The sequence below is a fragment of the Sphaerodactylus townsendi genome, linkage group LG12 (assembly GCF_021028975.2).
Source record: "Sphaerodactylus townsendi isolate TG3544 linkage group LG12, MPM_Stown_v2.3, whole genome shotgun sequence".
NCBI lineage: Eukaryota > Metazoa > Chordata > Lepidosauria > Squamata > Sphaerodactylidae > Sphaerodactylus > Sphaerodactylus townsendi.
In genome coordinates this window covers 4,875,372-4,891,776 of record NC_059436.1, presented here as the reverse complement: position 1 = coordinate 4,891,776, position 16,405 = coordinate 4,875,372, and the positions used below count along the sequence as shown (strand labels likewise).

Here is a 16,405-nt window from a genome sequence, read left to right as displayed (position 1 = left end):
TCCCAAGCCTCATTGGCCCAACCACAAGACCTCTATGTTTCCTGGGTTTGGCTTCTTTTAACCCTTGCACTCCAGCCTCCAAGCAGCTGGCCAATACAGCTGGGTCAGCATCCATCCAACAAAAGATATAGCTAGATGTCATCTGCATACTGATGACAACCCAGGTAGGACAGCAGCATCAGGATAAGCTGATCCAAGGTTCAAATCTTGAATAGGTTGTGGCATTCAGTCAAGGGAATACATATTGCCTGGGATTGCATGCTGTGAAGTTCTCAGCATACCTATTTTTAGTGCTTGGGACATGGATGGATGCTGTGTAAGACAAATACTAACACAGCCATTGCTAGCATTTTTGCCAAAGAGCTCAGCAAGTTCCTTTGCTCTCCATTCATCTCTGCAGGTAAGTGGCTCAGTTTAACAGAGAATGACAAATTACGTAAGAGGTGGCATTTTGCCATGAACGTCACACAGAGGGAGAAAGAAAGATAGCATTTTTTTACTCCTCAGTGTGATGCACAAAGCTCTTCTTCCATTTTTTTAAATAAACGAAATTCACATTAGTCAAGTACAACACGCTTTAATGACTAGAAATGTCAAAGTGATTAGAGTAAGCTGGCATTTCTAAAATGCTGGTATGTCTCCTGCTTCATGATCTGGCAAGGGTTCTCAAATTATATTGAGCTGCTAAGACATACTTTTGTATTCCAAGAATGTGTCATGCTAATTTCTCTTTATGTGCAATAGATTATTGCAGAAATTAAAAAAAGGTTCAGCTATTCCTCGTCCAACCAAGGTGCCATAAATGAATGACAAAGTACAAATAAATTATCTACATTGGAGTGCACTGCTAAGTATACAGAAGACTTATAAAGAAGGCTTGCAAGTCAAAACAGAGTGGGTCTCTGATGCAGACGAGAAGCTTCACAGAGAAGTTAGTGTCTTGTTTACTTCAGTGTCAAGAAGCCTTCACCAATCACATGTGTAGAATAATCCAGCTCTTAAAAGAGTGGAGGATAGGTCCATCAATGACTACCAGTCGGGGTAAGTCCAGGAAACCTCCATATTCTGAGGCAATAAGCCATTGAAACCTAGTGGTAGGAGGCAATATTGTTTCACTTTTAATGGGGATCCTTCCCCTGCCTAACAGCAGTTCCTGCCTCCCTCAGCCAGCAGAGTGGTCTAAAGAGTGTTCCTTTTTTTTCTTCAAGAGAAAAACAGCGGCAAGCAGCAAAGTAAGCAGAAGATAAGGGGAAAGGGAAATGGTGACTGACTCAGCTGGGGAAGCTTTGCAGTGGGAAAATCCATGGTTAGCACTTAAAACCTTGGGGAAAACTCACTGCGAAGAAAAGAGATGCAGGATAAGCCCTGCTTGCATAATAGGCCATAGTAAGTACTAGGGAGTTCGTAAAAAACAGAACATTCTTTTTTAAAAACAAACAAACAAACAAACAAACCTCTCTCAACTTTTTTTAAAACCCTACCATAGTAAAAATATATATAATTTTGGAAAATTCTCACAGGGGCCAATTCTATGGATCCATTCTGCTAGCAGAGGCAACCTCTGGCAGAGGAAACTATCCTCTGTTGCAGCATACCGTTTGAAGTATCCCGGATCAGAGGAAGACTAGTTTCTTAGTAGGAAAGCATCTCTACTAGTAGAACACAAGCACAGAATACAATCCAATGTTCTAGATAGAGTACTACGCTGGCCCTGGCTCTACCCTGGTTATGAACCTGCAAGACGTCAGAACTGGCACTTTTCATAACTTCTCACAGTATGTTGCTCAACAGACACAACAAATACCTTGGTTCTTAACTGGCATTGACTCCCATTAGGTTCTCTTTCTTTGTGAAAATTTTCTTTGTCAGAAAATCAAGTCCTATATATCTGGCCCATATGATTTTCCCCTTTGTGTTCTTAAAACACAGATGCCTGTCATTACATCCTGCACAGAAAGCCGTTTCCTGAGAGGATTATTGGCATGGCCATTGTGGCGCTTCCCCTTCCCTCCCCGGGCCTTCAGGTGTGGGCTCCTTCCCTCCCTCCCTTTCCTGGGGGCTGACTTCCCCAGAGGTGTTCTCTTCCTGTTGGCCCGGAGGGCCAAGAAACAGTTTTGCCCACAGGGCGCCTCGTGACGTAGGCTGCCCCACCCTGGTACCCAAACCTCACCACCCAGGTCCCCGGTGGCTTCCCTCCCTTGGACTGGCTGTAGTTCCTTCACTAGCAGCCAGTTGTAGTTAGGCCTGCAGTCCCGCCCTGGCCAGTTGCTTCACTGAGCCTTTGACTGCTTCTCCACGGCAAGCCAGCTCCCTGCCTTGCCCGCTCGTCCTCCTCCCTTCCTGAGATTTCTCTCTCATTAGACAGTCCCTCTTCCCTTCCTGAGATTCCTCTCTCACTAAACCGTCCCTCTTCCCTCCCTTCAACAGCCCGCTGCAGCGGCAGCCCCTGAGCTCTTGGGCTCCCTTCCTTAAATAATCTTTCTTGCTCCAAGGTCCTCCCCCTCCCCTCCCCTCTGGCTGCCGCCTCTCTGAGCTGAGCCAAGCCGGCTCAGCTGTGTTTCGGGCGCAGCCAGGTCTCTGCTCTTTCCCCACTTCCACATTCCTGGCTGCTGGCTGGATGCAAGGTCTCCCCCATGGCGACGCGTCTCTTTCCCGATCGCTGGTAAGTCTGGGTGCGGGGAGGGAGGGGGCGGGCGTCCCAAATGCCGGGACTTCGCCCGCACCCGGACAGCCATTATTTTCTTTCAGACAACCACTCTGGTGGAGAGAAAGTTGGCTTTCCCTTCTGCATTACTGCAAGCTTTTTAGAAGTTGTTTTTTTCTCACTAGTTATTATTTATAATTTATATAATAACCAAGATGAAAGGCATTAAGTGAGATGATGGCCCTTTTCTCACAAATCTCCTAAGACATTTTGTAAAACATTTGTAAAATGTTCCCAGTCCCCCCTTTTGTTCACACTCACTCTCTTGAAACGATCCCTGGCTCCCATTATATGATGTGCCACCCCCCTTTTTAGTTCTGTGTTGAATTGATGCATTCTCTACCCTTGTATACTCAATGTTGCAAAGATTCCCCCACTCCACCCTGAATAAAAGAACAAACTGCTAATGCTGCAAATAAACAGGTGAGGGGGAACTGAGTGAGCTCAGAAGGTGGTGCAGAGAAGAATGTTCAGGGAAGCAGAGAAGCATGGGAAACATAGTAGATAGATCACACAGCAACTGAAGACATTTTCAAAATGTTTCAGCCAGAGAGTAAAGGACATTCATTTAAAACGTTTTGAGGCTGGAAATAAAATGTTTGGGGATAAAAAAAACAATGCAGAACTCCTTAGAGGAAACATTTAAAACATTTTAAATGTATTGTATAGAAAAGCCCATAGTAAGGGTAATCAGGACCGTACTTAAAAAAAGAGAAGTTTAACAAACGTCGCAGCAAGTGTGTTTTCAATGAAGTAAATAAATCTTTTGGACTGGTAAACCACCATTTGATGATTGTTGACATTAAGTTCAAGCCACAAAATGGCTGCCATGGGGGCCCTGGACAACTACAAAATGTTTGCCATTGGTGCTGGGGACAATCACAAAATGTTTGCCAGTCCTAAACCAGGCATCCTCCTATGATGAAGGTGGCTGTTTCTGAATGGGTACTCCAGGCAGACACAAAGATGATGTATCCTGGGTTCTTCTGTTCTAGTAAAATGAGGAAATGGGTATTCCGAAACACATTGCTGGACATTACATTGGGGATTAGTGGACCAAAGTGTATTTTGGATAGGGGGATGGGCTGTGGAACACACTTCATGATCTAATAATTGTTGCCTCTAACATGTTCCTTCTGGGCAAGGTCTAAAAACAGAATCATGTTACATTAAAAATGTGCTGCATTTTATCTAAAAATATGGATACAGGCATATCAGTGAGAGCAGCAGAGATCCCCAAATGTGTTTTAAATAGCATATGCAAAATCTCTCTCGAGCCTTTTCTTTGCCAAGCCTTTGCCTGCTATATGTCTCTGGCTAGTGTGTTGCTGCTTTGAATGTTTAGTGACTTCTGCTGTTTCCAAATATAATTAACTGCTGGGACACCTGAAGATAGGAGGAGAGCATCTTTGCAATTTTGAGGACTTTTTAACCATCCGTTCCAGAGTTGCAAGAATTGGCTTTGCCGGCTTAGGCATGCAAGAGGAACCTTGACAAAAACCTTAACTCTTGCCTGCCACTTCTTCCTTGGTGTGTGGTTACGAAGAGGGGGCATCTGTTCTCCTGTCTTGGGAGATTAATATAAAGGCAATATAAACAGAGACATTCCAAACGAGTCCCTTAAGTTGTCTCCACCTTGCCAAATGTGGCTACTTTGACTGTTCCACTAGGCGGCTACAGCTGTGTGCACATCTGTTATTGCTCAGCCTCCCACCAGAAGGGTGATCCCAGTGGAATTTCTTAACAACAGCAAATATTGATGAGCACTGTCTTTCTTCCCTGGCTTCTTTATTCTTTTTTCCCCCTCCTCCATGATTTATTCCAGAAGAGAATACTTGCTGGTGACAGTGACACAGAATGAAGAAATCAAAAACCAAAAGAACATCAATCCTTTTTCCAAGAAAAGCCAAAGTTTACTGTTACACAGTAAACAGGGCTTACTCATGTAGGTGCCATTTGTAAGTGCTTTCTCAACCCAGGTTCTGGGATCTTGTGAATGTGTTTACACAAGCAGGTCTTGGATTGTTGTTAGACGATGAGAACAACTCCTAAAGTCCATGGCCCTTTCTGCACAGCATACATGAAATGTTTTACAGACATTTTTAAAAGATCCATTTTGGATTTTTTGTCCGCATAGATGGGGGAAAGAACCGCTTCCCCTGCCAACGCTTTATTTGTCAGTTCTTATTTTCCATTTCCACTGAGCAGCTCATGCCTGCCATTTTCTGCCCTCTTCAGGAGGCTCTGTGCTGCCAACATTTGCATGAAGTTTCCATGAAGTGTCCTCTGCTTGCAGTTATTTGCACGTCCTTTCAGTATATAACGTTTCGAGGCTATGATATCAACAAGTGAAAATTGGCTGTGATTCTCATATCATGATATTGTAGCTTTGAATATATCTAATTTAAAAAAGAAGAAAAGGTGTGTGGGATTACCAGGAAAAACTAACTTTATTAATTCACTTGATACACTGAAAAGATAAGTGGATGAGCGGCAAGCAGAGAAAATTCTGTGGGAACATTCTGCAAATGTCAGCAGCATGGAGCCTCTTGAAGAGGGCAGAAAATGATGGGCATGACCTGCGGAGAAACTGAAAGAAAGAGTTTTAAACTTGGACAGGAAAAATAAAATGCTGCCTTGTTCTGCACAGCCAAGAGAAAGCATCATGACCCTGTCTTGGGGAAAAGAATCGCTAATTTAGCATTTTCTGAAAAACCCAGTTTGAGCAGAAATAAAACATCCTGAAGTCATCTTGAGGAAAAAACTGTGTGGAGTTCTTCCCCAAAACACTTGCTTCCCCATCCATGAGACGTTTCATTTGTGCTGTGCAGATAGGGTCAACGTTTTTTTTAAATTATAACAGAGATCAAAAAGCCAAGAAAATGAAGCAAATTTAAGATGCAGTTCAATCACTGCAGTTCTAAGATTGAGCACTTGTGGTATCCAGATTTGTTCCACCATAGCTATTCCCAGAGAACTCTGAGGAAAGAAGGGGCAACAGAGAAGGGGACAAAATTCAAGGGGAAAAGAAGAGGAGCTCTGGTGGGAGAAGTGGTGATGGCAATGTCAGGTTATAATGAAGGAATTCTGGGATGAGTGTAAGAGAGTTACTCCTAGAGATGGTTAAGAAAGAGATTATGAAGAGGGGAGGCATGGAGGTTCTGAGGTAGCTCAGTTGAACGTCTCAGACACTTGAAGCCAAGGAAGAGTGGTAAAAAGAACTGTGTAAGGCACCTTGTGGGAGGGAAGCTGTAGGAGCTATCTGGCAATAACTGTGTGGGGTGACAGAGAGTAGGGAGAGAGTTATGGAGGAATGAGGCTGAGGGAGAAAGAAATCAGAGGGAAGAATTACATTATATGCTTCGTGTTGCTGAAACATGAACATTGTCCAAGTGTGGTGGTGGCAGTTTGGAGGGTGAAGGCCTGTACCAAGATCACCAGATTTGAAACTTGGTCTTTTGTTTCCTAAATTCTCACCCTTTCTGAGTGATGTGATAGTTTTGAAGGGGGTGGGTCACCTCATTAGGGTTTTACCTCAGGAGGTTATTCTGACTGTGGCAGATGAGGATTGTGAATGGGAAGGTAATGCTATGGGACCTCTACAAGCATTAAGATAATGCCCATTTTGTTCATAAACACACTTGAAACTACCTTATTCTCAATCGGCCCACTGGTCAGTCGAGGTCAGTATTGTCTGCTCAGGCTGGCACCAGCTCCCTATTGTTCATGGCATCATGATCTCTTATCTAATCCTTTTCAGGGGAGATGCTGGGGTCTTAACCTGGGATCATTTCCAGACCAAGCAGATATTCTACCACAGAGCCACGCCCCTACTGACAGGGCTGATTGAAAAAGGTGACATGAGGAACATACCACTTGTTCACCATGTAACTAATACCCCTTAGCAAGAATTCTGACTTTAAAATCAGAAAGCTTAATGTCTTTAAGACTTCTTAAGTGGCATGAGTTCTGCAACAAGGTACGGAAGCAATAACCTTAGTTTGTTAATGTAACTGTCACTTTCCAGCCTTTCCCATGGCTCTTCAAGCATAATTTGTACCCGCAAAGCAGACAGCTGTGTTAAATTGTACACCCACTGGGGGTGCTTGCTTCAGACAATACCACAAGGCACTACAACTGAGTTGCCTCTGCAAAGGGAGACACTTCAAATTCTTCTTATACCCTCAGTTTAGAAAATTACATTTTGCCATGTAGTTTTTAATCTGTCGGCATAGGCCCTACAAAATGACAGGCGAGAATGATTTAATTTTATGATAGCGCTGCATGAGATGACCATTTTATGCTGCTGTAAAAGAGGAGCTTGACATATTGGTGTTCTTTGCTCTTCATTCTACTTTCTGAGGTCCTCATTTCTTTGGGGTTTGACAATAAACTTGTAAGAGCTTGTAAGTAACCCTGCTAGACAAAGAGGTACAAATTGCTTCTGTGCCCAATTGAAGATGTGAGTAGTAAGAATAGCCTTCAAACTTATCGCTTCCATTTCCTGACATGTATATCTCCCCATGCCTTATTCCCATGATTACTAATGCTGGGAGGGGGCAAGGAGAGGGGAAACAGAAAGAGAGGGACATAAAAAGATCTCACTGTTTCAGTAATCTTGGGTTAAGAAGTCTAAAGGCTCATGCTCTGATAACAATGCTGATGCAGCATATTAGCTAAAAACATTTGATCTAAGGTGCTCCCTCCATCAAAACCTGTCTCCGCTACAAACCCATTGAGTGACCCTAGGCCACATTTAGCCCTAAGTGGGTAACATAATAAGTTTTCACAGGCCTGAATTCTACAGGTCATGCTAAAAGCTCATATCACAGCTTGGAAACTTCACTGCTTGTAGTTCTTGATGCTGTTTCATTAACAGCTCCATCCACTACCATGCCTCCCAACCACTTCCAGAAGGCTTTTAGTCAGTTCAGGGATATGGGATCAAAAACCTCCCTGGCCACCTGAAAGCCCTCCATAGCATAAGTCTTTTGGGTGGCATAAGTCTGAGGCATTGGCTGTATCACCCTCAGCCAGAAAGTCCAGGTAGGAGACAACTATTGTCAACTCCTTCCTTGGTAACACCACTGCCCACCCCCCAGAGTGGGCATGCATGCCGGTGCAACCTTGCACTGGATCCAAAGAGTCAAAAGTAAGCCTAATCATATTCAATTACAGGAACACTTTTAAAGCAAGTCTTCCCTACTGAACAAAATGGGAATTATTCCAGAGTATACTTGTTTAGGATTGCTCTCTTATGGTGGATCATAAATAGTTACATGGTTTAAGATGGTGCTGTCAGTCCAGTTGAAAGTGTGGAATCCAAAACAAATCTTGCATTCCTTGAGGGGCTTTTTAAAACCTGCCAACCTTTGTTCAGCTTCAGATAACTTAAAGTTCAGGCTAAGAAAAATCCTGTTCCTGCCAAAATATGTTACAGTGGGCAATTAGTGGGCCCCAAGAACAATTTATTTGAGTGTACTGATTTCATTTGCCTTAATTACTGAAGTCAACAAAAGCAACCTGATTTGTGGGAATAATTGAGGTCACTGTATAGAGGGGAGAAAAAGAAAGTGTGAGTATTAAATGCAGATGAATGTATAATTGCCACTTGGACCAATCAGAGATCAACCTAAAAACAGCCAGAACAAATTGATCTTTAAACCTTTAGAAATGTTTGAAGTTTTTCTTTAAAGCACAAATATTCATTATAACATGAAACAGCCTCTTTTGCTTGATTTGTTTTACCATCAATAAAATTAAAGCTGTTAAGCAGTAGGCCCTAGAAAAAAAGTATTTCACATTCAGAATGGATTCTCTATGGTCTGCTTTAACCCCATGAGTAGCAACATAGTTTGACCCTCATCAAACCAGGCTGCAAGTTAGAGATGTTCCCAATGTCTCACTAACTCGGGTTTATTCTTTCTGGCTAAGTATATTGCGAACTATTTCCATTAATATAGTTATCTGCCAATTGCATAGAAATACAGTTAAAATGGCAGGAAAATGACATAAAGTAGAACACAGGAAACAAAACATTTGCCAGAGAAAACATGCAGAATGAAAATGGTGGGCCAAGAGAATATGCAAGAAAAATAAACCAAATGACTCCCCTTCCAAAATTACATTTGTACATTCTAACTGAACATACAGTAGCCAGGCTGTGCACATTTTTTGACAACGCTGCTATTGTAGATTAATTGTTTCGCAAGATAGGAATAGTATGGGGAAAATGAAATTACAGCTCTTCTTTTCCACCTGAATTGTTCATTGGTGTTATGATAGTATCAGTTTCAGGGACACAAGTGCACAGCAGTTATTTGCAAACCCCAACTCCTTATCCATGTAGGAACTGGATATACTGTGGGCAAATAAATGTAATCTGAATACATTGTGTTGTATTAGTTGTGGATACAAAATGGGCTCCTTGGTATAGTTCTGTTTAACACATTACATCTTCTCATGCAGTGCCATTACCTGGAATGACGTGAAGAGATGGTGGCAGGAATGGTTGGCTTGCATGATTTTAGGGTGCCCTTAGTTTGAAAATCTGTTTTTGAAAGGACAACTTTTTGCTACACCTCTGTGGCTCATTCCGCACACGCAGAGTAATGCACTTTCAAACTGCTTTCAGTGCTCTTTGAAGCTGTGCGGAATAGCAAAATCCACTTGCAAACAGTTGTGAAAGTGGTTTGAAAACGCATTATTTTGCATGTGCGGAAGGTGCCTGTGCTTTCATATAGGCTTGTAAGGTGCACCCCTTTCTAGTCAAACTGATTTATGACCGCCCTATGGGGTTTTCAAGGCAGGAGATGTTCAGAGGTAGTTTGCCATTCCCCCTGGTGTTCCCATCCTGATACTCAGAGTATCTATCTGGCTCAAGGTCACCCAGCAAGTTTCCATGAGTAGGGATTCAGGCCTGGGTTTCTCAGATCCTAGTCTGACACCTTAACCACTACACCATGCTGAATCTCTGTAAGGTGCTTAAAATTAGTATTTACTAGCTAGCTGCAAAGACCAACACATGCATGGAGAGAAACACAAGCTGGGGGCCATCAGGAATTACCATAATGGGAAATAACCTAGACATCCTTCCCTATCCATCAAAAACTTCCCGGTTGGCAATTATAAAAGCTCTCTAGAGCTTAGGAAATGGATTTTGTTTTCTTCCTTTAATTCACTCTCCATGGTCCTGAAAATTCATGCTGCTGTTTAACATTCAGTCCCAGCAAAGCCATTGTGGGGAAGGGGAGGGTCGGGTCCTTTTTTTCTTTCGGTGAATTGAGAAAATGTTTTTGTGCATACTTGGCAGACCTACAAACGTGTCCACACAGTGACTTTGTGTGTGGGGTGAATGGGTTTGCTGCTTTCAACAACAGGGACCAACAACCATTTTGTTATTAGGCAGAAAGACAGGGTAGGGGCCAGTGAAGAAATCCAGGATTGGAATAAACAGTTTGGAAATCCTATCCAACTCTTTGAAAAATCCCTCTCCAAGATTTTGTAAGCTGTCAGAGGAAGCTGATTTACAGCCTCACCTCCTTTATGTTATACACAACTTATTTACACATTCTGTCCCTTCTGGGACAGAGCCTGTATCTACAGTGGAATCCTAAGTGGAGTTACACCCTTCTAAATCCACTGAAGTTAATGGGGTTAATTCCACTAATTTTTGCACCGTTAGTCATCATCAACCTATTTTTAAGGTACTCTTTTTTCCATTTGTAAATTCATACAGTAATGTTTTTGTATATACCTATTGAGTCCCCTGATTCCCCGGAGAACCCTATCCTGCCTGTGTGGTGTTTAATAATCGAAACAGAGACTGGTTATTAACATCATTCTTATTTAGGATGAAATATGGATAGCATGTATATTTATTATTTGGGGTGTGCTTGTTCATGTCTTCTGTTCAGTGTTCTAAATGCAATATATGGGCATGTGGTATAAGATAGGAAGGACAGCAGCCTCTAGAGTTCCTAAAGGATAGAATCCACTTTGAGAGCAGAAATAAACAAACAAATTGTGCTGAATTTCTTTACAACTTTAACAGGCTGAGAAGAAATATCTTTTGACAATAACAATTTCTTGACCTTCTTCGTATCCATTGTCAATGACCAGCTCCTCCATATTCTGTTCCAGAGGTATGATGGTACAGATGGAGCATCAAGGGCCCTCCACATCAGTGTTCTTAACAGTCATCTCCCAAATTGGCTTCACATCATCTGCTATATAATATGGTCTATTTCCCATCAAGTAGAAATGTCAAGATGTATTTGTGAAGGAAGATGCAACACGATAAGAGTGCGGTTTGTTTGCAGCCTCATAAATCCCTTTAGACCAATGCTAGTTATGCACTTAGGTCAAGTCTGAATGGTAGGTTAATTTGCCTTGAGCAGATGTTGCATTGCCTCACATTCATTAGAGGGCTTATCTGATTGCTTACTCTTCCCAGAGTTTCTCTTTTAGGAATATCCCTTGCCTCTGCACCCTTTAAATTCTGCTGGAGACTGCAGAGATCTCACTGATATCATCAAAGTTTTGATTTGATGTAAAAATTCACCCAGTTCAAATACACAGTGGAAGTTTACATGCCCCAGTAATGGTTTTCAGGAAAATTTGATTTTAAAATAAATAAGTATATTAATATACTCTGAAGTAGGATGGGCAACAGCACTATAGTACTGCTGACCAGCCCAGACACTGACAATTTCTGCACAGCATAAATAAAACATCTTGAGAATATTAAAATGAGTGTTTTGGGGAAGAGGTTGGCAAGAAGTGTTTTGGGGAGGAGGTTGTTCTCCAAGACTTCTTCAGGACATTTCATTTCTGCTCAACCCATTTTTTAAAAAAGAAAATGCTAAACTAACTATGGCCGTTTCCGCACGGCCTCCCTGTCGCCTCCATGCCGGCGAGAATTCCGCCGGCGTGGAGGCGAAGGCCGTTCGCATGCATGCATGCGAGCGGCCGCAGCAGAGGCCGGCAAATGGCAGGCGGCTCCGCACGGAGCCGCCTCTTCTCCCTGGCCCGTCCCACTCACCTTGTCCCCGTCGTCGCCTGCTGGCCGTCAAAGCCCCGCCCACGCTGCCCTCCGACCTCCAGGGGTCGGAGGACAGCGTGGGTGGGGCTTCGACGGCCAGCAGGCGACGACGGGGACAAGGTGAGTGGGACGGGCCAGGGAGACAGCGTGTTCGCACCGTGCCACCGGGAAGACGCTTTCCCCCCAACAACAACCCTTTAAAGGGTTGTTGTTTAGGGCAGCCTGACGCCGCCCTGGGGGGGGGGGAAGCGCTGTCAGGTCGGCGCTGCTGCGTTGCAGCAGAGCCACCTGTGCGAACGGCGGCCTGGGGGCGGCATTTTTACCGCCCCCAGGCCGTCGTTTTTGGCCCATGCGGAAAGGGCCTATCTTTTTTCCTCATGACAGTGTCAAGACATTTCCTGCTTGCTGTGTGGAAAGCAGGAAATGTCTTATTTTTCTTGCCCAGTTTTAAAGCTCTTACATTTTCACTGCATTTCGCACCCGCCATTTTCTCCTGCTTGTGATTCTCCATGTCGCCAGCCATCTGGTGAAGGTTTTCCTCAGAGGTTTTCCCTGCTTGCAGCTCATCTGCTCACCATTTCCATGTAAAAAGTGCACGAATAAAGTTAGTTTTGACTGATGATTCAATGCATGTGTCCTTTTTTTCCTTTTTGTTTTGTATTGAGGGAGATGACTTTGAAGTTACGATGACTTGAAATATGTGCACATTGCAGATTCTTATATTGTGTTGTTACACCTTCCTCAGGAAAAAAAGGCAAAATAACACATGTACCAAATCGGCAATCAAAACTAACTTTATTTATGCACTTTTTACACAGAAATGGCGGGTGAATGAGCTCCAAGTACAGGAAATCTCTGAGGGAAACCTTCACCAAATGGCAGGCAGTATGAATCACAAGGAGGAGAAAATGGCGGGTGTAAGTTGTGGCAGAAACGGAAGTGAGAGTTAGTGTGTGGGGGTGGGGGGCAGGGGAGATAGGGAAAAGAACTGTTTTCCCACAGACCTATTTTTTGGTCTGTGCTATGTAGATGAAAAAAGCCTAAATGGTTTTTTTCAAAACATCTGCATTTGTGCTGTGCAGAAATGGCTGCTGACACAGCCCAGTCAAACATCAATGAAGCAGATCCATGTTTCCAAGACTCCTCCAAAAAGACCAAACCAAAATTACAGAGAGTGGCAGCTGGGCATAAATAGATTCAGAGAAGGAAGTTATAGCTTGATAGACTTAATTTATGAGATGCTGCAGGGGATGGTTATTGGCTGCAGACAGAATGAGAGACTTGAAGAACTATCCTAATTAGAGTTACAACCTCCTAAGACCATTGGAGTTAGAAGGATGAAGTTATGCTTAGGATGGCGTGGCTGGCCTCTGGGGATATTAACATGGTTGCTGACCCAAATTCCATTGAAGGAGAGCATGATGCACAGAAGTCATAACACTTTTGCTTCATAAGCAATGAGTCAGAAATAGGCCTTGATCTCTAGCATTGCATCCCGAAGAACTGAGGAGGGGGAGAAAAAAATGAACTCCACATGACACTAGAAATTTCTCCTGGTCTCCGGAGTACAGACAATAGAGACTAGGGAAGGCAGCCTACAGCATCAGCCTCCCCAAACTCCATCCTTCCTAGGCATCAAGTCCCAAATCTCCCAGCATTTGCTGAGGCAGTGTGGAAAATCCCAGTTAGGGGTGATGTGCCAATTCTCCTTTCTATTAAGACAATCCAAAACATCACCCAAAGCAGAATAGATAGCAAGAGTTCACTCATGTTCTATAGTATAGGAAAGAGATGGAATTGAAACCTTTTGAAGATTCCCAACATTTCAATTAAAATAGTCTCAGTTCCCTTATTAGTAGGTGGGGAACTGAATTTAATTTTCCTACTCATGGGCCATGATCACCCTACTGAATTATCTATCCATATGGTGAAGATGTGCTTTGCAACACAAACATTTCTCTATTGATAATTCACTTTTTTGCCTTTGAAAATGAATATCCAAGAACAGGAAAAAATTCACTACTCCTTCGATAAAAAATGAAAAGAAAAAGTGCAAATGCAGAACTACTTAGCACATACTAAAGTGGACATCTTTATTTTAGACAACTGTTGTTATGCTTTTGGCATACAAAGATACACATCTAATTGATGACATATGTAAAGCTTAGGGGCAAAGACAGATTTTTTTCCTCTCCTCTCATTGTCAAGCTGTTCCCTACTTAGTCTATATTTCATTGAAATTAGCAACACAATTCTCTGACCTAGATGGCCCAGGCTATCCAAATTACATCAGATCTTGGCTCGTAAGCAGAGTTGGCCAAAGTCAGTACTTGGATGGAATACCACTGAGAAAGTCCAGTCTCTACAAAAAGGCAGGCAATGGAAAACCATTTATGTTGGTCTCTTATAGGGGTGTGCACCAATTTCCCCCCAATATTTTTCAGACCTAAATGTTTTTGGAAAATCTGAAAAAAGCCGAATACCCATACCAATATGATATTTTTTCAGCTTCTTAAAAATATCTGAACATTTTCAGGTTCACTAAATCCTATGGGAAATCTTTGCAAGGCTTTGGGGGGTATTTTGAGTTTAGAGGCACCAAATTTGCTGAATAGCTACAGGTGACTGTCTCTAAAAGAGCCTCCAGGTTTGGTGAAGGTTGGGTCAGAAGGTCCAGTTTTATGGGTCCCAACAGAAGGTGATCCATCTGTCCTCACTGGAAACAATTTTCCCAATCTACACCAAACGTGGGGGTTCTTATAAGGAAAGACACCAACAGCTACACTGAATTTGGTGATTCTGCCTGAAAAATAGCACCCCAGAGCCTTGAGAAGTTTTGCTATTAACGAACATAAGGCAACCGTTTAAAGGGAACTGTTACATGTTACCCTATGGCAAATATTTCCTGGGATCTTGGGGTGGGACTGTTTTTGAGGTTTAAAAAAATTGAGCTAAATTTTTAATGCAGCTGCAGGAGCCTCTCCCTGAAAGAGCCAAACGTTTGGTTAGGTTTGGCTCAGGGGGTTTCAATTTCATAATTTTCTTGCATCTGGGGGCCCATAAAATTAGACTCCCTGACCCAATCTTCATCAAAAATGGGGGTTCTTGTAAGGAAAGGCACCTGGTGGCTCAGCTGAAAATTTTGTACCTCTACCTTGAAAGCTCCCCTAGAACGTTGGAAAGATTCACCATAGGGATACATTTCCTTTAAAAGTTAAAAGGGAGAGTTCTTACATTAGTTCATTTAAAAACTTTGTGGGATTCTGGGGGATTATTTTTTAAGACAGAGGCACCAAATTTGCAATGTAGCTGCTGGTGTCATGGGATTCAACCTCACACATGTTACAAATGCATCAAAGTCAAGAATAAAAGCTAGATATCCGATGAACATGCATTGGGGTCAAATACTGGGTAAATACAGGAGAAATGTAGAATATATTCCTTTCATGTGTTTTGTTTCTGTATATTGTGAATGGCTTCAGTTTGCTTGTTGAAGATATTTATTCATGTATTTGATGCATATTGTACATTGCTCATTTTATTTCTTTACCAGGCACTTCATTGATATGCATAATGCACAACACTAATTGACACACAGGAAAAATATGGGCAGAAGGACATAGGAAATGGTAGAAAGATGGATTCATGTAATGCAAGCGAGAAGAAAAGAAATCAAAAGAAGTATATTTGAGCCAGATCAGCAGGCTTCTGAAAGCTAACAGCATCCCTACTAAAATGCCTTCTTTCCTGGGGTGCCATACAGTCTATTAGCCATCTCCAGAAGCTGGACTGAATGCAAGAATGAGGATACAATGATAACAATGACTGGCAAAGGAGAAAGCTTTCTTTATGAGGAAGGAGAGAGCAAATTTGCAGCCTGGTGGATATTGTGTGACTGGAAAATCAATGCACAAAATACATTTTCTAACACTGGAGGATCAACAGGTTAGAGATACCCAGAAGAACTAAATATCTCAAGAGAATCTTCAGGCAAAAGGATGTGATCAATATTTTAACTTGAGCCCACCTGTGTTTTTATTGACAAAACTGCTTTGCCTTTTACAATAAAATCTCCCTTTCTTCTCTATCAAATGCTTGAGAGATTCACTTAAAAGAGAAAAAAGAAATGGCAAAGTCAGTCTTCAGGAGGAAGCCTTTCTAAGGTCTGAACTGGTGAGAAGATCAGCAAGTGTATCACTTCCAACACTTGCAAATTTAATGAAGAACTTCACAGAGAAAACACAATGGAAAGTATCTATGGATACCAAATAAAACCTTCCCCCCTGCAAAGATGTTTATAATTTATACCCCTTTAAAACACTAGCGAATAAAGTTGCCTTGCAGTGTCTTCTGAACATTTCTGGAGTTGGCACTCTCTTCATCTTCCAGGAAGCAAGTTCCCCATAGTGGAAGCTACAGTAGAGAAAATATGGGCATTGGTTGATGCCAGGTGGGCAGCCTTAAGTGAGGGAATAGCAAGTAGGTGGTAGAAGTATCATAGATGGATAGATGGAAACATATGGGAAGAGACAGTTCCTTAGATCTTTGGGTCATAGAATCATAGAGTTGGAAGAAATCACAAAGGCCATCAAGTCCAACGCCCTGCCATGGGAAGGAGATTCCACCACTCTCAGAGGCAGTGAATTTCACTGTCAAAC

At 42.5% G+C, this 16,405-nt stretch overlaps 1 long non-coding RNA gene across 1 annotated transcript; it reads left to right on the top strand.

Annotated features, from left to right (window-relative positions):
- The first annotated feature begins 2,337 nt into the window (after nucleotides 1-2,337).
- Nucleotides 2,338-16,104, top strand: LOC125442264. Its single transcript, XR_007245965.1, has 2 exons — nucleotides 2,338-2,662; nucleotides 15,301-16,104. It is a non-coding gene; the product is annotated as an uncharacterized LOC125442264 (long non-coding RNA).
- The last annotated feature ends 301 nt before the right edge of the window (nucleotides 16,105-16,405 follow it).